At 41.1% G+C, this 24,131-nt stretch overlaps 1 protein-coding gene across 13 annotated transcripts in view; it reads right to left on the minus strand.

Moving 5' to 3' along the window:
- Positions 1–24,131, minus strand: part of myt1lb (myelin transcription factor 1-like, b) — a 117,277-nt gene that overhangs the window by 90,326 nt on the left and 2,820 nt on the right. The gene's annotated exons all lie outside the window — the stretch shown is intronic.

Below are 24,131 nucleotides of genomic sequence, written 5' to 3' on the forward strand. Positions count from 1 at the left end.
GCGACAGCTGTCGTTCTCTTTCTCCTGCTCCTTTCCCCGTGGATCTCACACTCCTCTTCCTCTGTCTGCTCGCTGCAGGTGTAACTGGGTCGGTCTGCAGGCCCCGCCCACTCTGCTGTGTTCGGGTGTAGAATCAGACACTGGCAACTCTTGTCAAACCCTGGTTTAGCCCTGTATCAACAATACACCTGACATGAAAAAGGACAAGCTTAGTGTAGGTCTATAAAATGGTGAAAACCAGACACAACGTTACAGGCAACACTATTTTTTTAAGCTCTCAAAACTCAGTTCTACAGGTGCTTTTCACCAGTGTGACATGTGTCTGAGTGAATCTGTTGTTAAGCTATAATGTTAAAAGTTCACAATCATGATTTGAGTTCAAAGATCACATAGATACTGCTAACCTGATTCAGAATTGATGTGCAGTCTGATAGCTAGTCTTCCCACAATGTCATGATCCCCCGGCGGGTTTAACTGGTGACTGTGTTATCTGGTGGCCTTCTCTCGTTGTAAGACATGTTACAAATGTGTTGTGGAGATTTATTCTAAGGACTGTATGGTAAACTGGACTGAATCACTTATGGCTGCTGGGTTAGAATTAGTTCCTTTTAGTCCTTTTAGTTTTAGTTCCTTTTAGTTTCTCAATTGCTGATTAGGAATGGTTGATGTGTGAGTGTGACAGATGAGTATGTGTGTGTGGAAGGTATATGAAAGTTGTGTGGTTCTGTAACAGAGAATAAAAAGCAGTTATCAGAACAGCAGGTACATGGTTAACTATACAGTACCAGGAATGGTAAACAACCAATAGAAATAAGAATGAATCATTCAGCTTAATTCACAACAGCCAATATACAACAATAATACAAGCACATGTAGGAGAGTTCTTACTATTAGCAACCAATAAGCATTAACGAGCTAACTGATTAGCACCACTAACAATATAAATTTTCCACCTGCTGCATCAACCCACTCTGCGGAGGCTCTTTTCGACCGCAGGGGGTGCAGTTCTGGTGCTTAATACCTTATTATCTTGTCTAAGGCACAGAATGAGTTTTATGAACCCTGTTAAAAGGTTGAGTCTTGAGTTTTTTGCCCAAAATAAACGCTAGACTTTTAAAAATGAAACCCGTCTTAATCATCACCTGGCTTCTAGTCCTGTGTGGTGGTGGCTTTGTGTAGCCCTCCCGTTAGCCCCACTAGCTGTTTCTGATGCTGCTGAGTGCTAGGCATGGTTCTATTACAACAATACATCCATGGAGCTAGCACGTCTCTCTCTCTCAGCAGCAGCAGTCATGACGGCAAAGAAAAAGAAATATAGCCAGAGTGAAGCGCTGGAGCCGCGGGCCGATTCCCGTCACTGACAACTAAAGCCTAGACTGTAGACTATTGTGGTGGTGAGCTAACTTGATGCTAACTTTGGCTAGCGGTAGTGGTTAGCATCCGCCGCTAACACCGTCTTCCCAGCTGACCACAACGGCAACATAACACCGGAGGCTCCCGGTGTTGGTGACGGAGGCACCAGCGCTTCTCTCGGACTGTATTTCCTTACCTTTGTGGTCCTGGTGACTGCTGCTGTCAGGGGCAGGAGGCTAACGTAACGTGTTTTGTTTACAAACTGTAACAAGCAATACTCCAGACTCTACTTTTAAACATACACAACACAAATGACCTATGTATTTATACGTAAATATTATCCCCAGTCACCTTTCTCATCCTCCGTCTTCTTCTTCTTCTTCTTCTTCTTCTTCTTTTGAATTTCCGGCAGGCAAAGTATGGCTCACTGCTGCCTTCCCTGGTTGATTAAAGTGAAAAGGCCAACTACGTGAGGCGTTCATGTACGCGAACTGGTGTGCGCGCTGCAGATCAACTTCCGGCTGCGTAGCATCAGAATCAGCAACTGCACGTGCGTGTGAACGCCTAACAATATTGTCAAACAGTGACAGACAGACGTGCACACGCTGCTTCATACGTACGCAGCTTTTTGTTACGCGTGAAATACAATCTGCACGTAACAACGCACGCACGCATAACAAAATAATCATGCGTGCGTGCGTTGCTGCGTGTCGCTCTAGTTGTTTTGACATCGATTTAACGCCATACACACGCACACACACGCACACACACACGTATATACACAAACACACGCACACGTACACGCACACACACACACACACACACATATATACACAAACACACATGCACACACACACACACGCACACACACATATATACACAAACGCACATGCACACAAGCACGCACACACACACACACATACACACATATATACAGAAACACACACGCACACACCCACACACATATACACACAAACACACACGCACACACCCACAGATGACACCGACTCAAGAAAGTAAGAATCAATAAATACATACAATGCACACAGGAACACATGCAGTCAATTCATTATTAGCTTTCCCCTCCCAATAAGACACACAAACAGCTAACAGTGCACGCCCCCATCACTCTGTCTGGAGTGAGGTGCAGAGAGTGGGTGAAATAACATTGAGTGACCTGCAGCCACAATTATCCACAGTGGGGTAATCACGAGCCCAATGCACTATAGGTTGACTGCCTGGGAAAGAGAGTGAAACACTCAGGTGAGGAGAGAATCCAGACAGCAATCAGACTAGCAGGAAGAAGAAGAGAGCGAGTCAGAGGGAAAGAGAGAGAGAGGAGAGCAAAGGGCCATCCGTTAATTTCCAAGGGAGAGCCAGGGCCTTAATTACTTGATGAGTCTTCTTCTCTCTCTTTCTCTCTTCCTGCTCTGTGGCTGCAAAAATGTGTGTGTGTGTGTGTGTGTGTGTATGTGAGTGTATATATGTGGCCCCTTATCAGATTCGGAAGACTCCAATCACCTCTCAGCACAGATAGTGAGCGAGGAGAACAACATTACAGTGAGAGGAGGGGGTGGGGTGGGTGAGGTGATTTACGCCTTTAGAGCTGTTAACACCGTCCCTCATCCCCAGCACCTATAGATCACCAGGGTTGAGGAGTTGCACAGCCAAGACTTGAAATAGCCACAGGAAAATGCAGAGCAGTACGGCACCTCCACCTATAGATATAATACTCTACTGTTGTACATGATGCCACAAGTTTTATTCATGATTTTCTCAAAGACAATAGCGTGGTGATGTTCAGCACACTGAGGCCTACATGCATTTTCCTAATAAATGTGAATGAAAATCACAGTAAATGAACATGAAAAATTATTTCAGCACAATTGAGCAGGTGCCTCAGTTAAGACTTATGGACCAGTGAAAACTACAACTTCTTAATGCAGCTAACATTTTAAATGAGGTACCGCTTTTGTTCTATCCCTTTCAACATGACAGTAGAAAACATACGAGTGGAAAGCATAATTTTTCCCCAACTCAGAGTCTCAGTGTTGCTGGTTAGAATGGTAATTGAGAATGAAATATATCCTCCTTCACTATGGATCTCCACTTAAATCATTGGGGAAAAAAATCCTGCAGTTTTATTAAGCTGCGAATATCATGGGATAATGGGGACTTTTGTCTAAATTGTTAAACAACCACTATTGCTGATAAAAATCTATCTGACATGACAGTCAGAAATTTCCACTTCCTTAATTCCTTTCTGTTGTTAATCTGGTATTTTCCTGGAAGTTGTAGCAACAGGCAACCAAATTTAATGCACCTTGAGTAAAAATTATGGATTTTTCTGGGTTTGAACATTGTTGAAAAATGTGTGATAATGTAAGTACATACATAGGTCGACAAAATATAGAACAAAGGTCTAGTCATTTCTACACATTTTAATGTGGAAATGTTACATTTTATAAATGAAAAAGAATTAGCAGGCTCTGTGCTATTTGAAGAGAGAAAGTTAGTATTCTTTTTGTGCTGTCAGTTTGACTTTTGTCTTGCAATCATTATGTTTAATTTTGAAATGTGAGCTATTTGTTAAAAAAAATAATATATAAACACTATATATAATTTACATATAAACACTCACCCTGACCACAATTTTGGTCAGTGCACCAACTTTGTTTTACTTAGCAGCAAATAAAAAAGTAAACCCTGACGATTCATCAGACTGATCAATATAACTTTTCATCAGTCATCACTCGATTCTCCACTTGTCCTCAGAAATTTCAATATAAGCAGATCTGAATGTTTTGCTGGCGAATAATATCACATCCTGGACCCTGAGTTAGTGAACTGATACCCCTGCACGTGGCCATCTATTGATGAAGGCAGAATGCTTATTTACAGAAAAGCCATATACTGTATAATCTTTTTCAGTAGACAGACAGAGAGATCAACCTGAATATGCAGTTTGCAGTATCGATGCAATAAAAGCATGGCAAAGTGTCTTTGAAGGTTAGCTATCTTTTAGTATATCAGATGAAAGTTAACCATATCTATGATAAACTAAATCGGTGTTGAAGAGCTTTACAGCAGCAAATGAAAAAGCTCATTTTGTGTTGTTGCTGATGACATCTTCCAGCATGTAGTTCTTGTGGCATCGTCCACCTTGATACTTATAATGGATCTCCCTCAGGAATTAACAAGGACACCGTATGTACTTTTCATATACAGGATGTGTGTGCATGCCTGCATTCACTATTATTGATGTATGACTGGAAAACAGTTTGTATGCATGTGCAGACATAGGTGCAACACTCTGTATACAGTGTACACACGTACTCATTTGTGTATGTGTGTGACTGTGCTTGACTGATTGCACACAGGTCTCAATGCACTGATGAGCTCCATTGTTCTCTATTTTTCTCTCCACAAAATCCCTCTATTTCTCTATGTCTCTCTATCTATCGCATTCTCTCTCTCTCCAACACACACACACAATGTATTTTCCTTGCCCCTACCCCCATCCCCTGCTTTGCTGCCAGTGTCTACGCAGAATACCAATGATGCAGTCTGCAGATAGATAGATATGGCTGTCTGTCACATGACCCTATATGTCCTGAGGCTTTACCCGTGATGACAGCAGGCACAGGACGCGCGTGCCTGCTGTGTGCACACACACACACACACACACACACACACACATACAAGGAGACTCCAGTTTGGAATGCTGTATCTCAGTATAGGCACTGAAGCAAGCTAGTTGGCAAATACACACACACACACACACACACACACACACACACACAGCCTTGCACAAATTCACATTCAGATGCTAATAGCATACACGCATTGAATCACCTCAGGGGAGCAAGCCAAAAAAGAGAGAGAGAGAACATCCCGCCACTGTACACACATTCCCTCTATTTCTTTCTCTCTCTGTCACACAAACAGTTCTGCAGGCAAGATAGAAAAACACTGAATATCCCCATATTCCATCCATCGCAAACACAGACACACACACATGTGCACACATACACACACAAATGCATATCTTCCTGTGGGAAGGCACCCCACCCGTTTCTCACACAAACACATTCGTCACTGACAAGGCTCTACACAGTCACTGGGTATCCTGTGGCACCAAAAATAGCAGCCTAATAGAACGGAATAGAAAATGTTCCCTCACTCTCCACTCAAATAAGACTATATTTCCAGAGCGGCAGTCAAACGTGTTGGACAACATGAGACAGAATTTGTTTCGATTTGAATGAATCACTAAGTAATTTAAAATAGCTCTGCAAAAGCCAGAGATGAGAACATTTCACATGCTTTCACATTCACCCATATGCTTTATTTTGCACATGTATCTATTCTGTTATCAATGTATTACATGTTTTTAATTTGCAATTATTGGTTACCTTTTTTACCAACCAGCTTTTGGAAGGGTCTTGGTTGTTCTTCCATCTGAGAATTAAGGAGCTCTTGTGGAGCACTGTGTACTGTACCTTCAAAGCAGAGATTGTTTTATCTGTATCTTACTTCCAATTAAGGTGTAGAAACATCTCAACGATGGTCAAGAGGAAGAGAGTTAGAATAAGAGAATGTTAATCCGACATGGATTTAGGCTGGATTTAGGCTGCTCCTGGCTAACGTCTGGTCACAGGAAAAAGGAAATGGCCAAATGGGGAATCCGGCTTGGAAAAACGTGAATCAGAGACTGTCCCACAACATTTGGATTCACGTGTTTTTTTTGTTTTTTTTTCCACTCAATTGGCAGACCGTGACATAGGCCAACAGAGTGTAGGACTACAGATGGACAAAGGAGAGGTGGACTAACGTCAGTGTTTGGTCCTGACACATAATCAAAGCGAATGGACAGTGTTTTTCTAGATGTCGAACTACTGATATGAAAATGCCGACCACATTATCATCACCATCTTGTTGCTGCTGCTTTCATACACCCTGATGTAGAATTTAAAGATGCACTACGTGTTTATTTGTATTTGTATAATGATGACTGTGTATAATGTATGTTCTGTAATTTATGTTGCAGTTTACAAACTTTTGTTGTGCAACCCTGTATTGTTTAATGATGAATAAATAACCATGTACCTTGCACCCTGAACTTATGGAAATAATACATATTACTAAATATCATTAAGTTGCTTCAGTTTCAGGGCTTTTACATGCTGGCTCATGCGTTTCCATCCACCAATTTTCATGCATATTTTGAGAATACATGTTTTTAGAGCTTTTCAAAACAAAATGTCCCACAATAATTGTAAATAACTTTAGTAGCAATGATAAAACTGATAACATTATATGATAATAAATAAAAGGGAATTTAACATTTCTGGACATTATCAGAGATAATTTATCAGCTGCACAGCACCTGTTTGGCTACTGTAGAGCTGAGTATGGCTGCTTCAGTACTGAGTGGACAAAGTGAGCATAGCACCCATAAATGCAATCTGAACATAACAGCTCACACACATGTCTTTATCCCATTTACTGTAAGACAATACAGTGACTGAACTATGCCTAGTGTCACTGTAAAATAAATACAAAATCCTTAGAAAAGAAACAGGTGCTTAATGCCGCATTTTGATTCCAAGATCTTGCCAGAGTTGTGCCACTGACAGCAGCACGTTTCTGTAATTATCAGCTTGGCACTCACTGTGCCAAGCAAACATGCCCACACTGAAATGCAGGCTGAAAAAACAATCATCTGCAAACACCAACTGTGTGTATATTAAAATGTACACAATGACATTACTGCATTACATACTGTGAGTATGTGTGATTGTGTGTACCTGTTTTGTCTGTTTGCGAGTGTACTTCTCTCAACACCTGTTGTGAAATGTGTATATGTGCATTTCTGGATTTTTGTCAGGAAACTTGTTATGTTGATATCACACTGTGTATTGCAGTTATATCAAGGTGACAGCATGAGAAAAGGTGGGATTTTTTTATGCAAATGGCTATGAGAATGAAGACAGGTCAGACTAGAGCTGAAACAAGGAAAACAGCATTGATACGTTATACAGGTATATACTGAATGTCTGAGGTTCTGAGGTAGGTTACATTTCTGCATGTGCCTGTGTGTATGGGGACATGGGTGCAATTGCCCATGCTTGCGTGTGTGTTAGTGTGCACATGTGCATGTATGAGTGGGCTCAGGTGGATTGTGAACTTGGCAGATGGACATTTGGAACAGCTTCGCACCCTGCAGCAAAATGTACACATGCATAGACACACAAAACACACACATACCTACACACACACACACACAATTCACACTCCCACACACAGCTGTAACATTAACCTTTTGTAACTCTAGCCAAAGAGAGCCATAAAAAACATCCTCAGCACCTCAAATCACATATCGACATACTGAGCCAATATTTCAACTGTCCAAACACGAGGTAAGTCAAGACGACCATAATAGTCTGTGTCCTGAAAATACCTCCACTGGCTTGTCAGCAAGCCACAGACTTTTCTTTTGACATCCAAGTGCTTCACCATTGTGCTAAGTATTTTCACTCGGCTGGTCTGGCAAGATAAACGGGAAATATCATAAGGCACAACTAGTAACAGCGACATACTTTAAGAAATAATTACAACTTAAATTACAGTTATAATTACAAAAATATGTATTTTTGTAGAAGGCAAATGTGACTGCTTCTGTTTCCTCCTTCTTCTTTGAAACCAAATAAACCATTTGTGGTTCCTTCACAACCTTTATATCTTCTATTTGGTTTATTAGAGCCATGTATATATACATACTTCTAACGTATGTAAAGTCACTCCAAACAAGTTGATGGGATGCCCCTGATTTGCATCGTCCTTTCTTGCTACATTTTAAAAGACTCGCTTGACTGCTGTAATTTATTGGTTAACTACTGCTTGCTATAATTTCGTTGATCTGGAAAGCTCACACTGATGATGCTGATGTCGCTGTAAGTTGCTCTAGATAAGGGTGCCAGCTAAATGCTCAGTATGATAAAAGTGAATATGATGTATGAATGTAAATACAACATACTGAGGGTAGATCATGTTAGAAGTTGACTGTTGAGTGAACTTTTGATGCACACTTTTTTAAATACTAGTGCAGATCAGTAAACTACTTATTGAAGCATCTATGGTCCAATGTGCGGTTTATACAATCATTGGAAAGCAGAATGAGTATCACACGGCCCCTAAAAGCCTTGGTACATGCCAAGTGTCATAAGGCATTCCGGTCGTAATGTCCTTCAAGTGTTTTTTAAAGAGGAGATTGTTTACCTACAGTGTATTTCTGTCCTTAATTCTGAGCTATTGGCATTTGTCTCTCTGATTCCTAATTTTCTACATGTTTGCCTTCTTTAACCTGTCTGTTCCTCTGTTTGCTAGTCTCTGAAAGGCTTGTCTTCCCATCTCAGCTGGGGGCTGGAGGATGAAAATATGGGTGGAGGGCTGCAGTGATGTGGTCGGAGGCTGTGTGGAGCTGCTCTCTCCCGGAGGAGCCTCTTCTGCCAGCGCAGCGCCACAGATCAACAGTCAGCCAGCCAGCCGTGCACTGACCTCATCTCTCTCTCTCTCTCTCTCTCTCTCTCTCTCTCTCCTTCTATTTCGGTCTTCTACTATCTCGCTCTCCCTCTCTGCCAGAGGCACTTGCTGTCCCCATGTCTCCTTCCTACGCCAACCGCCTGTCCTGCTACCAACGGTGCATGTCTGTCTGGCAACTGCTCTGCCTTTCTGTCTGTCTGCTTCCCTCCATGCTCGTCCATCTTTGAGCCAGTCTCTCCATCTATTCGTCCAGTCCTCCTGTCTGTCTGCCTTTGTGTCTCTGTCTGTGTGCATGGGTGCCTGCCTGTCCATCTGCCTGTCTGCCTGCCAGCCACTCTTTGTAGCCAATACCTCTCTGGCGGAAAGTGGCCAGGCTGTCAGCCACTCTGCCAATCTGCCCCACTATCTGCCTGTCTATTCGTCATCTGTTTGTGTCTTTATTTGTTTTCCTGCTTGTCTATCCGCCTGTCTACCTGTCTGCCTGTCCATCTGTCTGCTATCTATTTATTTGCCTAACTTACTGTATATCTGTATGCATGAAGGTGCTTTGTAAAATGGCAAACATGAACCCCTAACCCGATTCAGTAGAAACTGGTACTCACTGCATTTCAACAAGATTTACTGAAATTCTTGTACTCTTTTTCTTTCCTCTTCCTTCTCTTGTCATATTTATACTTAACAGGAAAAATGTTCAGTGTTATAAAAGGAGTCTAAATCTCATATTTTCAAATGTCTCACTTTGACACTCATGACCTCTTGACAGCCAGCCAACACTCCCTTCCTATATTACCAAAACAGCATAAATGGCTAAGTGACTGGTGACTTGTGTTCATATTTGATTGTGAGGCCACCACACTGTCACCAGAAGCTCTTAGCTAGATTTATTTCCATATTAAGCTTGTATTAACATTTGGTATAATGGGTGCCACCTTTGTATTCCACATTGCTCTGCAGGTTTTCGAAGACCAAAAGCTCTACATCTCAAGGAATTATGCACCACAATTTCTGAGGCTGTCTTTCTTGGCAGACAATGTCTATCCATTCAATATATTTCCAAACAAGATGCCCGGAGCTCTCCCCTGTCTGCAGACACTTAGTCATCAGGCTAAATTCCTGCTAATACTCTTCCTGTCTCATTCACAGGTCTTCCTGGCTTTAGGAAGATGTTTGCTGAATTGAAAAGGGCGCTCTCCTTTATTTTTCACTTCCCCCCCTCTTCCTCTCTCTCACTCCCCTATGTCCTCTTCTATTCTTGTCTCAACAGGAGAGCATTTGACTGGCTCCTCTCAACTAAAGGCTGCACTGTGCACCCACTCGGCAGTCAAGGACAACTCTAATAGAGGTAGAACAAAAGAAAAGGGGAGAGGGAAAGGGGGAAAGAATTATTATTATACATATTGTAAAATAATAACACTGTGTAATTCCTTTTGCAGTGGTGCCAACTCTTGCCCTGCACCACTGTCCACAAGTGGGGAGTGAGACAGAAAGTACATTTCAATCTGTGTCCATTTTGCATATCTCACAGCTCAATAGGCAGCTTTCAAAGAGCGACTCACCTAATTGTCCCATTGGCACTGAGCATATACAGAGCCATATACAGTATATATTTTTTAACTGAATATATGTAAGATCAACTTTTTCATCAGCATGTCTACATCTTTCTATTTGTGCTTTACATGAATCCATCCCTTGATATATTCACAATATCACTCACGTATTTGTTTTTTGCATCCATGGTGAACTTTTGGAAAAAAACTTACACATTTAATATTTTTGTTCTTCTTTCTTTGCAGTGTCCTGTTGTTGCCAATAACCCTATGTATTAAATCTTAAAATATTTGTGTTGTTATGCTTGAATATTGCATTCTGTTTGAAACAAGTCCTCTCTATAGTATTACAATAGTATATGACAACCCATAAAAACACTGAGAACAATAGAGTAAAGCATGTATTTCTGCCTTTATTCTTTCTGACACCTCAGTATATGTTTGTGTTTACAGTCACTCTCACATGAAGTGCAGAGTTTGCTATGAGCACATTTAAATGCCTCTGCAGCAACATAGTTAATCCCTGTTGTGGATTGGCCCAGTTAGTGGTTCCTAGCTTTTGGAAAGGAATGCTGGGTATCTGTGGGTATCTCCCCATTTATAATGGTAAACCCTGCAAATGTTTGTGCTGTGCTGATAGATGTTATCTGTGTCAGCCTTTGTTTCTTCTTCTCTCTCCTCCTTCTTCCCTCATATTCCCTCTGTTTCTCTCTGCACAGCCTGTCTCCTGCTCTTGCTCATTCTTATTCCGTGCCTTTTCCTTGTTGTCTTCTGCTTCTCTCAGCTCTGCTCTCCTCCCTCCTCGTTCTATCTGGTGCCCAGATGCAGAGAAGGCAGCTGTGTTGTGTTTTAAAGTGTGCCCGATTGAAACCACTGTTCCTGGCATCTGCTGTTGGCAAAAAATAATAACCAACCCCCACTATAGGCATTTATCTCTGTCTCTTACTCGCTCTTGCCATCTCTGCCTTTTAATCCTCTGATATTAGATGAAAGACTACTGCCGTCCGTATGGGGAGGAAAGGGTTAATAGGGTACCCAGCTCCTCTTCCAGCAGCTCACTAATAACCGCCAATTATTGAACTGTATATCAGTGTACAAGTGAAGAATGGAAGAAACATTTAAAAAGGCCCTATGTTAGTCAGGGTTTTTTAGCCCAGAGGTTTCTCAACCAGAGTAACCCAAATTAGGTCCCTGCAGATGTGAACTGCCAATGTTTGTTAGACATGATATAGAAATGACTTGTTCACTCTAAAGAGCTAAGCATGTGGTGTGGCTGTCTGGCAGCCTATCTCATAAAAGTCAACAAAGAGAATGACAATATAGCCAGCCAGATAGGGATCTCATTTAAATCAGCTAATCAGACACAGCAAGGCTTTGTGCTAAGGTGGAGCCCTCCTGAGACTAAAGCTTTGGAGACAAGGGGAGTGTATCATCTAACTCAGCCAGTGAAGATGCACCCAAACATGGGGGCTGAGGGAGAAGCAGGCATACTGTAGGAGCCGGCACTGTAATTAGGTGCCCTGAGCTTGACGCCCACATGCCTCGACTGAGACGCCATCCATCCCTTCCTCCCTTCTGCAAATAGACTCCTGGGCTCTGCTACACAGCCACACACTGCTGCACACACACACATATACAATATACATGGTATATTGTATAGTTTGTGTCATCAGCACATAATGGGAGAAAAACTCATGCACACAACTGTGGAAAACACAAAAACTAAATTTGAAAAAAACATGTAACCAGAGTCCAAAAAATGGCTACATTGTCTGGTAAATTTCAGATCAAATTAAATAGCTTTTTTTGTGTCACATATACGTTCAATTTTAGTACATTTCACTGAGATAATAAGATATAATGTCGAATCCAAACAGAAATTTGAAGCAAAACTATGTTAATAAATTGATCAACTATTAAAATGAATAAACCTCAAGAAGTTTCTGCTATTAAATGAACATAATGATTAAATATAAAAAGTACGTTTTAAGGTTTAGGATATTTAATCAGTCTAATCGGCTTAACCTTCTCATCAGACTCCCCAACCTCCTTGCTCCGAGAAACTAATGTTCAGTTAAAATATCTTCTATCTATCATCTTAAAAATGTGCTTCTCTGGCTTTGATGTAGCTGCCTTTTTCTGTCTTTAGTCAACAGTCTTTAGTCTTGCCCAGTGTCTTGCCCACAGCAATACCTGATAGCCTATCAATGCCGAATTCTACTGTGTCAAGAAGACTGACCTGCTGTCAGAGCAGGGCTTGGTGTAGCCTGGAAAAAAGCTGATATTTCAAGTTACAATAAACATCACCATTTTATTTTATTTGTCTCTGCCAAACTTCTACACAGACACCAAAAATCACCAAAACATGATAACGACTCTCAGCTTGGTTGTTTAATACGTGATTAGTTTTTTAAAAACAAAATCATCCACCTACATTCAATTTCAGCACCCTGCATGTCACCTTACATGAACAATTAATAACAGATACAGCTGCAGAGCCTATTTGCATACTCAGAAACACACTTTTGGGCATCATGAAGTGACTGTGTAAGAGGGATGAAAGCTATCCTCAATCATCATTTTTTGGTACTGGTAATTACGAAATTATGACGTACAACCAACCACTTCCTGACTTGAACTGTTCAACAATTGCACAAAACGTGCTGTTTATTACCATAAGGACAAGCTCAGCCAAAACACAAAAATATAAAAAATATATGCCATTATAATTTCCATTGTGGACCAAAATAGAAACCAAAATCAATCCCAGGCACAGTACAGAAAAAAGCAAGTTATCTCGACGGCAGAGCCTGTCTTCCCATCTCCCCTGGTCCATGAGAGCAGAACACACTGGTGCGCTGGCTTTTGACCACAGCAATTTTAATCAGTCTTTTTCACACTTCATTGGGAATTCATTGCCGCCTTCCCCCTTCAAACATTGTTTGGGAGAGTTATCAGCGGCAGGCAGCATATCCGGTAATTATACATGCAAGGTAATGCTTGGAGCTGGGCTGAATATTTCAGCCAAATGCATATGCTGCTGAGAGGCACTGGAGGGTACAGCTGCTTCATAATGCTGGGTCTGTGGTGGCCATGAGTGAAGAATGGTGTCTGCGAGTCACATGCAGAAAGTAGTTGTTTATACATGCGTTGTGAAGTAGGCTGAAACATTAAGTTTAAAGCGTCATGATTTGCATAACAATGAGACAATTTGCCAAAGGTGTAGTTCTATAATGTAAATCCTTCTCATGAATAAGAGCAGATTTCTGTGCTACAGATACAAGCACACAGTAGATGAAGAGTGTGAATGTTTCAGCATAGTGCATATTTTGCAGAGGCATGGTGCAAACACTACTAAAGACTAGATCACTAAAAAATGTTGATGGTTTAACGTGTTTGTTGATTGTGTGAGTAAGAGGCCAGCTGTTAATAGGGTCTGAACACACAGCCAGACAAAAAACACAGACTCACACACATACAGAAACCACCAGTCAGACACTAGAGGGTCCTCTGGGGAAAGTAGCATGAGGGGCATAACAATGACTCATCCAAACGGTCACGGAACACACACACACACACACACACACCTCGCCATGGCAGCCAGGCTGTCAGATAGCATCAGCACCCAGCCTATGGAGTATTGTTGACAGGTGTGCCCGCCAGTCACACCCACACACACACACACACACCAGCCAGTCACGTCCCCCAACCCCTCGCCTGACAGGGAACCACATGTGATAATGTACCCCATTCAATGACTCTGTGTGTGTGTGTGTGTGTGTGTGTGTGTGTGTGTCAGTGTGTCTTTGACTTGGATAAAGTGAGAGGCAATAGGTTTTGTCAGGGTGAACGGCGTGTCCCTGTACTGTCTGTGTGTGCTATTAGAGTTACCTGAAAGGAGACAATAGACTGATGCATGTGTGTATGCCACTCTATGCAGTGCAAGTATATGGGAAGGCTGTGGTAGCTAAGTGCTGTGTAGAGAGGTATGGCGACAACTCCAGCATTGCAGTAAGATCAATAGAATAATCCAGAGCCTGACTAATTATTTCTATATTGCGTGGGGGATGTACAGTACATAGCCATATGCCTCTGTTTGTTTGATGTGTGCTTTCACTGTGGCAGTGCTTTTTGGGTGGACACCTGGTACAGTAGAGGCACTGTCACTGATGTCTATTCATGCACAGTAAAACATATAGAGGGTATACTGTATACAGCATGTGTGTATCTGTGTATCTGTGAATGAACCAACACCCTTCCCGTACAGAATCAGCCTCTGCAGTTACAAAATTATCAGGAGGCATGGCAAGATTGTCTGGAGCAAAACACTCACACACACACACACACGCACGCAGCAGAACTGTAGACTGCATATACAGTGAAAACAGTCTAAATCAATTTCTACCTGTATCATTGCTCATTGCTCAATCCTAATCAGAATGCCATATGTGTGGGGCGTGAAACAAATAATCTCATTGATATTAGAGGAGCACACAAACATACACACACAGGCACATGCATTATATACATTCAAAGACAAGAACAGATGGACAAACACACTTTCACATGCATCCTGGCATTCCACACAAACAATAGCCACCCACACCAAGGCATAGTAATGCACCTCTGAACACACACCCACAGACATATACAACCCACTCTCTTGCCTCTAAGCAGTCTAGTCCAGTTACTACAAAGCCCACCAAAAGCTATTTGCAGATCAAATAATCATGCCTTCCATCTGTTTCCATTTCTCTACATTAGCTTTGTGAAGGCGCCCTACAGACCCTGTTAAGAAGCGCCGCAGCCATGGGTAAAATAATGATTCCTCTCTCAACCCCCTACTCCTCATTATCTCCATCCAAAGCCAATTCAGTGACAGGGAGTAGATATAGGCCAATTGCACGTACGGTCCTTATGCTTTTCTGTAATGCCTTTATACTTTGATATTATGCAGGGCCTTGCAATGTTATGGGCTTTTAATAGCATATATAAAGTGATTTTGATGTTGTTAGGGAAATATAGATCACAATACAGGCGATGTCTGAAATATGTTGCCCTGAATACTTTTGGAATCCTTTAGATTTTTTACAGGGTGGTTATATATCCTTTTCCATTCCTTTGTTTTCTGTTCTGAGCACAAGTATTGATCAATCAAGTCAGACTCAAAAATGACATGCTCCATAAATATGAAAGACTGAACAGACTTAATGCACAAACTGTGGGATGAGAACAAATCAGTGAAATGCATAATATCATCATCTTCTTCAAACAATGAGGTGGGATATTCAGCCTGTGAGAGTATGTGCCATCTTGCCAGTGAGCTTAGAAAAAGGGGGGAATGTTTGGTCCTTGTTATGCAAGATGGAAATGAGTTTGCCATGCTCTGCTGTAGCCAAGCTATTTTGGAACAGCTCACATCGGAAAACGCTGGGCCGAGCAGGAAAATTAGGTCATTTACAAGAGCAGGGCAGTGCCTTCTTTAGGAAAGCGAGTGGCGGCAAGGGCTAAGACTAAAGAACCAAAACATGTAGCGCTATTTATTCAGGGCAGGGGGTTCACAGATTTGAGTAAAATGAACAAGGTGTGGAAGCTTAACACAGGAAAAGCAAAGAAGCTTTTTAACAGAGACCTAAGAATGACCTGAATACTTTGAAGCAATGGAAGGAAAGAGAGAATCCAGCTCTTAGTGCAAAGATTCAAATTTTTCCTGCATTTTGTAGCAGATCACACTACACACGGGGACTTTCTCTGTATGCAGAGACCGATTCTGACACAGAGGGTCTGATTTATTATGCATGGGACTGTGGGCCACAATTGGTTAGAGAGAATGAGAAACAATGGCATCCTCCTTGTTATCAGTAAATATGTGATCCATCCCCCTCATTACCCACTGAACTGAGATTAAAAACTGAGGGCAAAACTTGCATCCCCGTCTCACAGTTATATTTGAACTAATCATCTGCTAGGACAGGGAAAATCCTGTTACTGAGATCAGAATAACAATGAAAAAGATATGCACTGCAGTCAGAGCCAGAGCAAAAGTGCCATGTGTTGAGAGAAGTTACATGTAAGGCCCAAAGGTGCCTTGTCAGCGATTTCAGGGAGCTGTGTCTGAGGAGGCCTCCAGGTTGCAGGTGGATATGCCCTCGTTTGAGAAGCGGCATCTCTGTCCCAGTCCCAGCTGACTATTGTTTATGAAGCTGAGTACAGCCCGGCCAGACCACATTTCATCTGACAGACCATTTCCACAATTAACCTGCATGTCTTTGGGACTGTGGAGGAATCCTCAGTACCCTGAGGCAACACCAGCACATGTGCAGAGAACATGCAAACTCCACACAAAAATACTCAATACAGAACCCTCTAGCTGTAAGGCAACAGTGCTAACTACTGCACGACAGGGGCAACTGAAACTAGGCATAGGACAACATGAATATTTTATGTTGTGATGATCCTGTCCGACATAATTGAGATCCACAATATTACGTAATATGTAATAACCAAAATATCTCAAAACTTTAAATAAAAACTAACATTGCACTGAAATAAACTGGTATCACTTCAACCTTACATTTTGTGAGAAAACAAATAATATATTTTTTTGTAAAATACAAACAAAGAATCATCAAAAAGTGAATTTTGAATGTTGAATGTTAGAACTGTCTTGTTTTCAACATACCACGGTTATTAATACCATCAATTCCAGGCTCTACATTGTTAAAAACAGGATACCTGCTGGTATATCTTAATGACTTAAGATATCACTCAAGTCCATAAAAGTAGCTGCAGATAAAGTTTTCTAGCCTCTGATGACACACTGAGATTGCATGTGATAAATGTACCGATAACTGGCAAAATGTCTGCAGCTGGGCTTCAAAAAATGATGGAATTGAGTCAACTGCATATGATAGAAAGAAAGATTATCTAAACTAAAACAGCCTTTCCAATTCTAATCATCATTGTGACGCCTCTCAAAAAAGTATTTAAATCAAAAATGAGTGTGCTTCAATTGTTGCCCGATACAATCCTTTTCTGCATCTGAGTTTGATATTTGGAGCTAGTCAAACCAAGTCATAAACAATAAGTGGTCAAAACTGGATCCAAAACATAGTTCCCTAAAAAAACGAAACAAAGCTATTGATCTGTGCTGTTTTCCTGTGAATTTGTGTGAACGTGTCTGTGTGTAAGTGTGTGTGTGTGTTTGTGTGTCAATATTTATGCATCTATGTCTGTTTATGTTCCAACTGTTGCAGGCATGTGTACACATACACTTACCCTTTTTCGCGTATTTGGTACTGCAGTCGTGTGTGTGTGTGTGTGTGTGTGTATGTGTACATTCGATGAGCCATCAGTCCTAAAGAGGGGCTATGCTGCTGTCAGGCGATGACACCTCTTATTTGCTGCTGTCCTGTGAAGCGGAGCTGAAGGCAGAGGTCAGGCCACCCTCACAGAGACGCTGTGGCTCAGAGCACATCATGTCTTCCTGCCTGCCTCCCAATGCTGTGGTATAGTGCCCAGCCTAGCCCAGCCCAGCCCAGTCACACACACACACACACACACACACGCACACACACAAACACATACATAGACTCATGCTTGTCCAAATGTTTTATTGTCTATAACAAGAAGTGCTTTGAGTCCTGATTGAAGCAAATAGTGGTTAATATAATGTCAGCAGTGTGTGCTTACAGTTCTGTATTTATATTCACTGTGTCCTGCACATCATTACTGCTATAGTCAATAGTCGTCATACCCCCCAGTAGGCCATTCATTCGTCTTGACCTGTGTCACATTCTGTCATCAGTTTGCAGTTCCACAATATTATATTCACCCAATATTGCCTGTGTGTGACTGTGACATTTAAGAATGATCAAAACCGACAAATCTGATTTACAGAGCTAGTATGAATAGGGAGATTGTGCCCTCCCTGATTGCCCTGTTGAATAATGGATGCCTGTTTGGTAATCATTTTCCAATATCAAACCACTTGCCTGTAGACTGGCCTAGCAGAGTGCCATTCTATTCTGTCCATTCTGTTGTTCATTCATTCTTTCTTTCTTTCTTTATCTGGGGACTTATCTGGGGACAGTAGTGACGCTATAGTGATACTCATTACTGAGGAGGCGGGTGTTGTCTTTGAAACATTTTGTTTTCTGATTCATCTTTCATTGAGAGAGAAAATGTCAACAGTGTTGGAGCTGATTCAGTTTGTAAAAGTTTATGCAAAATATGCAAGCTGAGTTTGGAAATAGAATTGCTGTAACACAGGTATAACAAAGTTAAGCTGGCTTAGAGGGCTCCACAATTAATCAAAATATTATTGAAGACACAATATGGCCAAGTGCAATACCTAAATCAAAGACGCTGCAATTTTTGGAGAAAGGTTAAATGTGTGACCTAAGTAAAGAAGTAATGTTGTGCTGAATTGATGCAATACTGTAGTGCTAAAGTAAAGAATTACTGTTGTACTGCAGAGACGTCCTTGCCTACAAAGATGTTTGTTTGGTTCAGACCCCATCCTAAAAAGGTTTTGATTTTGAAAATGTAAATTGTGATGCATAAATCATCATTGAAAGTGAATGTCAAATTATTGCAGCAGGAATTTTCTTTTCTTAATTATGATGCAGCCCTATGTTTTTTAAATTTTATTTATGGACAATTTCAAAGACACATTTCCATTACATTGTGCTAAATAAAAATTCTGAATTATAACGCAACATTTATGTTTGTCATGTTTGTTCAAAATACTGCATGCTCATCTTGCATGAACAACATATTTGGCAAACATCAAATTGTTTACATACATCACTGAGCTTCATGTCAGCTTTCAGTTATATCTTGTTGGATGTGAGGTTTAGTTCACTAAACTACCTAGAATTAGAAGAATTAGATGTTACTTCCTCCCTGGTGGTGTGTGTAGGTAGGGATCAGGGTAATTAATATAGATGGTTTAGCGGGGATTGAATTACCTGCTTTTGTACCCTCCCTTTCTTTCATGGTTTACATACGCAACCTTCAGTCCAAAATAAATGCAGTACTAAAACTAATTGTAATGGCATGACAACAAGACAGGCACATTCAAGGTCAGAGCTTTGATGATATCGTAGTGGTGCTCTAAACAGCTGCTCCTGTGCTCTTTGTTATATTCTTCAAGGCACAGTTGTACCTCTAATGGGAAAAGGCCAAACCAGGTTATGAAAATCCTTATTTACAGCTAGCTGCCTGGCTCTGTGAAGTAGGTCACAGCAGCTCCTGAAATGGAACAAACCTAACTCACACGTTTAATACTTTTCTTTTAAATGCTTGTTGCTGTATAACGGCACTGGAGGGAAAGGCACGTAAACATTGTTTCCACCCCTCCTTAGCAAGTGCATCTTGACTCTCTGTTCTGGAAAGTGCAGTTTTTAACTGACAAAACAACACAAATAGGCAGAAACATCATCTCCAAACCCTGTAAATACCAGTGGAGGGCAGACATTTAGCTATTAATACTATTAGACACATTTAGAGTTTGAGTGACATTTCCAGCGTAGCTGACTAGCCTATCCTCCTGCAACTAAATAAAAAAATAAAAAGATGCAGAACAAAACAGCCCAGATTAAATGATCCCATTGGCCTGCAGGCCAGGCAGACTAATACAGTCTAAAGCATCTACAACCATAGCTGGCACTTCATGCTCATCACCATAGACTTAGACATTTGCAACTTATTCAATATGTCTGACATTGTTGCATGGGTGTGGAGCATGGGGTGTAGGTGAACGTTGTCCCCTGGGGTGATGGATGCCTGTGGGAGGCTGTTATGCCACAAGGTGAAAATGTCCATTAATCAGTCGCACTTCCTCCATTGCCGTGGCTTCCCATTACCAGCGTACTCCGAGCAGCCTGATTGGTTTTTAATTGGCCTGCCTGCCAGGAGATAGATCATGTTTTCCCAGAGTAAAGGCATGGAGTGTATGTGTGTGTATGGTCGCATATTCTGGTGTGGGTATCCCCTCCAGGGAGTGATACCCACGCCAAAATGCGCTCTTTGCACCTATTTTACAGGATGGAAGAACCTCTAGATGTAGGTGGTAACCTGCCACTTTTATGCCACTCACAAGTAATGAAACCGTTCTCTTTTAAATTCAAGCAGGGACTTGGCAGCCACCAATCATGCAAGCAATTGTACAAGAATGTCCCTCTACATATGAGATAAAGATTGGCATACCCAAAAACTACATCTTACCCATCTCAAGGTGTTTTCATGAAAATTGTTCCTCATACTTCATTTTAAATTTAATAGTAGAAACGTCAGCTTTGTCATGTTGGAAGTTTTTGCATTTCATTGATTTTACGTTAAATAGAATATATATACAGAAACACAAAACAATACTATTAGAGTTATTTAGTTAGTCAAGGTTTTCTAGGTAAGAGTCCTATATACAATACATACAATAATTCCATAATGTAATTTAGCCAAAGTTAAGTTTTACAGTGGCTTCTTTAAGTCAAATTTGGGTCTGGGTGATAAATGTGGCATAATTAATAGCAAGCAAAGCAAGGATGCACGTGTGAAGGACAAGAGAGCAGCTACATCTTACACTAAGTCAAATTCAGTATTGGCATTGTGTCTACTCAAATAGATCAATCCCCTCTCTGCCTTAGCCTGACCACGTCACTGAGGGTGATTGGAAGAACAAATTGATTCTCTATGTATCTTTGCCCAGGTTCATGAGGATAAATGTTCACAATGCAACCACAGGGTGATCCTTCTGGCCTCCATACAAGTTAGCAAAAGAAAAAAAAACTCTTTTCAACTAAAATTACTATTTGAGATGGAATGTTTAAAATAATCCCAGCTGTTGCCCTGTCGATTTGTGTCTTGCTATGATTTTGTAGGGAAAGAAAACAGATAGCCACCATGCATACTTCTATGGGCAACTGTATGCAGGGGTGGTTTCTCATATGGGCAGAATGGGCAGCCACCCAGGGCGGCATTAGTGGAGGGGCAGCATGAGTGCCCACAGAAAAAAAAAAAATCCTATTATTATTTTTTTTATTTGTTTGCATTCATTTCCTTCGATTTTGGTATTGCTCATTTACACGTCAAGTCAATAATGTCATGTTGCTGTGCGGGAAGCGGGCGGCTGGGCGCCCTCTGTTCTATAAAGGTGCGTCTCCTGCTGCTGAGAGTATCACAGACTTTGTGGAAGAAGGGGGGCGGGGCGGAGGACAGGCTCACCTAGAGCAGGGGATTCATATAACAGTGCAAAACTAATGCAATTAGTAGGATAAAGTCAATCACATCACAAATTCCTTCCACATGAAGCACATTTCAGTCATAATAATATTGTGAATAAAAGTCCATAGTTTCACATGTGTTATTTTTCGGGGTTTGGTTAAATAGTGAAATATATTACAAAACCAGGTGAATTGGTTTAGTTTTAACTCTTGGTTGACGGTGTTGGGGAGTGTCAAATAAACAAATGGATAAGAAGAAAAAAAAGCCATCAGGTGCCCAGTTCAGGAAAAAGAGAGAAGAAGAAGAGGAGAAACAAGCAGAAGATAAAGGTATGGAGCCATATTATCTGCTCTTCATGAGTATGATCATGCATGTAATGAAATGAAATGACGTTAATTAGTATAAGTTAGGCTAAGTCGTATGTTTGTTAGCCTCTTGCTACACTGCTGGCTATAATAGTAGATGACGACAGCATCCGTTTTCAGTCAAACTGACTAGCAAACATTATATCTAATTAATTTCACCCTAATAATGTGTATGCGACACGATGATGACTAGCTCACATATTGTTTGGTAAACATCGTGTTAGGTCCTGTGCTGCTCAGTAAAGTGAATTATCAGTTCTGTAAGCTAATTCAGAAGACGTATATTGCACTGATATTTTGTGACATAGCTTTCTGAGTCATTTGGAGCGTGTCATGAATATAATTAGCCATTAACCAAGGAGGTTGTGTTATTTATTTGTTTCCTATTCTAAAAGTTGGATAAATTATGCTTAATAACATGTTTATTAAATTGTGCTATTCATGCATTGATCATATATGTTGTATTTTAATGCAAATGCAGGGGACTTTTTAAATATTTTGGAGCACCCTCTGCCACTAGCCAGGATGAGGAGCCATCTACCTCCGCAGCCACACGTCTCCACAAATGCTGTCTGATGCTGAGGATGAAGACCCATTTACCTCTACTTCTCCCCAGCAAGACTGAGTTTGCATCCCTGCAAAGCATTTTGCAGACAGTTATAATGTTATTATCACTGGGTATGTGTGATGTTCCACCACTATAAATGCTGTGAATAAAGTGTGTATATTAATGCCCTTGAGCTCTCCATTAGAAACGCCTGGAGCAGAATCGTCCACTGAGGATGAGCCTCTGTCCACTGACCTGCTAACTGGCCTTCAGTTCTGACTGTGAGAATTCGGACACAACTGGTTTCCAGGGGACCAAGTCATCTGACTTTGTATTCCCTAGAAACGACAGTGATGGAAGAAGTTGCCACCATCAATACTTCAGGAAGTCATTGATTAGTGGGGAAAATATATCCAGAAGTTGGTTGGTATTAATTTTGTGTTTCTTGTACAAAGTGTAGTACAATTATTACACTCTCTTAAGTGTGTTATTGTATGTGTGATGAAGGATTTGTGCAGTTTAGAAATGTGATTCTTTTTGTGGGGGCCTACAGTCTTGGAGTGGAGAAACATGATCTACTGGGAACTGCAATCAGTACAACAGAGGCTGCAGATGGCAGTTATTCTGACAGAATGTCCACATGCTTACAGTGTGTACAGGGATGGAATTCAAGGTGAAATGATCTTCATACGTTTGTTGGTGAAATACAATTTACAATTTTACAATAACTAGTTTTTGTCATAGTAAAATTAGACTATTGTAACATTGTGATGCATTGTATATGTATATTTCTATCCAGATACATTTTCTCCCTTGTTTGGAGTGCAATTTTTTGCACTGCATTCACACATGATGCAGCTGCTTCCTTTTCACATGCCAGCAGGGAGCTTCACAGGGAGGGCATATGAGGTTCACATGCTTTTATCCTGATCCTGTCCCTCTCCATGTGTTACCACTGCAAGGATGTGATCCCTCACTGGCTTGCAACCCACAAACTAATATGTTTAACTGCTAAAATAAAAAAATGATGTCCCTGGTTTCTCTCTAAACTAAAATTAGGCTAAACTAATATGTACATTTGTACAAATATTTACAATGTACATGTATTTACAGTTGTGAAAGTATTATTATTATTATTAAGTAAATGTGTTTTGGAATATACTGTAATGTTTTGTTCATACATATTTTTGAATATACTGTATTTCTTTCTGTGAAGATGTGACCACTACAGCAGATCACACAGAAAATCGAGCATTACTGCAGAGTCATTCTATGGCAGTGTATGGTTGATGCTAAGCATGTGTGTGGATGTGTGATCCAGCCACTCAACATGGAGGCTAATATTAGCACATGACTGCCCCCCCAACCCCCAACCCACCCTTGCTGATTGCAGGCAGGGAATCCCCAGGAGGGTTTTTGCTGCTCATTCATTAGGCTGCTGAAGAATCAGGGGCGTACAGTATCTGCCATGCAAGGCTGGAGTAAAGACCCCCACCCATACATCCACTAGGTTCAGTCTGCTGCCATACATGATTCTGAAAAATCTGC

This window comes from Sparus aurata, chromosome 16 (genome assembly GCF_900880675.1).
Source record: "Sparus aurata chromosome 16, fSpaAur1.1, whole genome shotgun sequence".
Classification (NCBI taxonomy): Eukaryota; Metazoa; Chordata; class Actinopteri; order Spariformes; family Sparidae; genus Sparus; species Sparus aurata.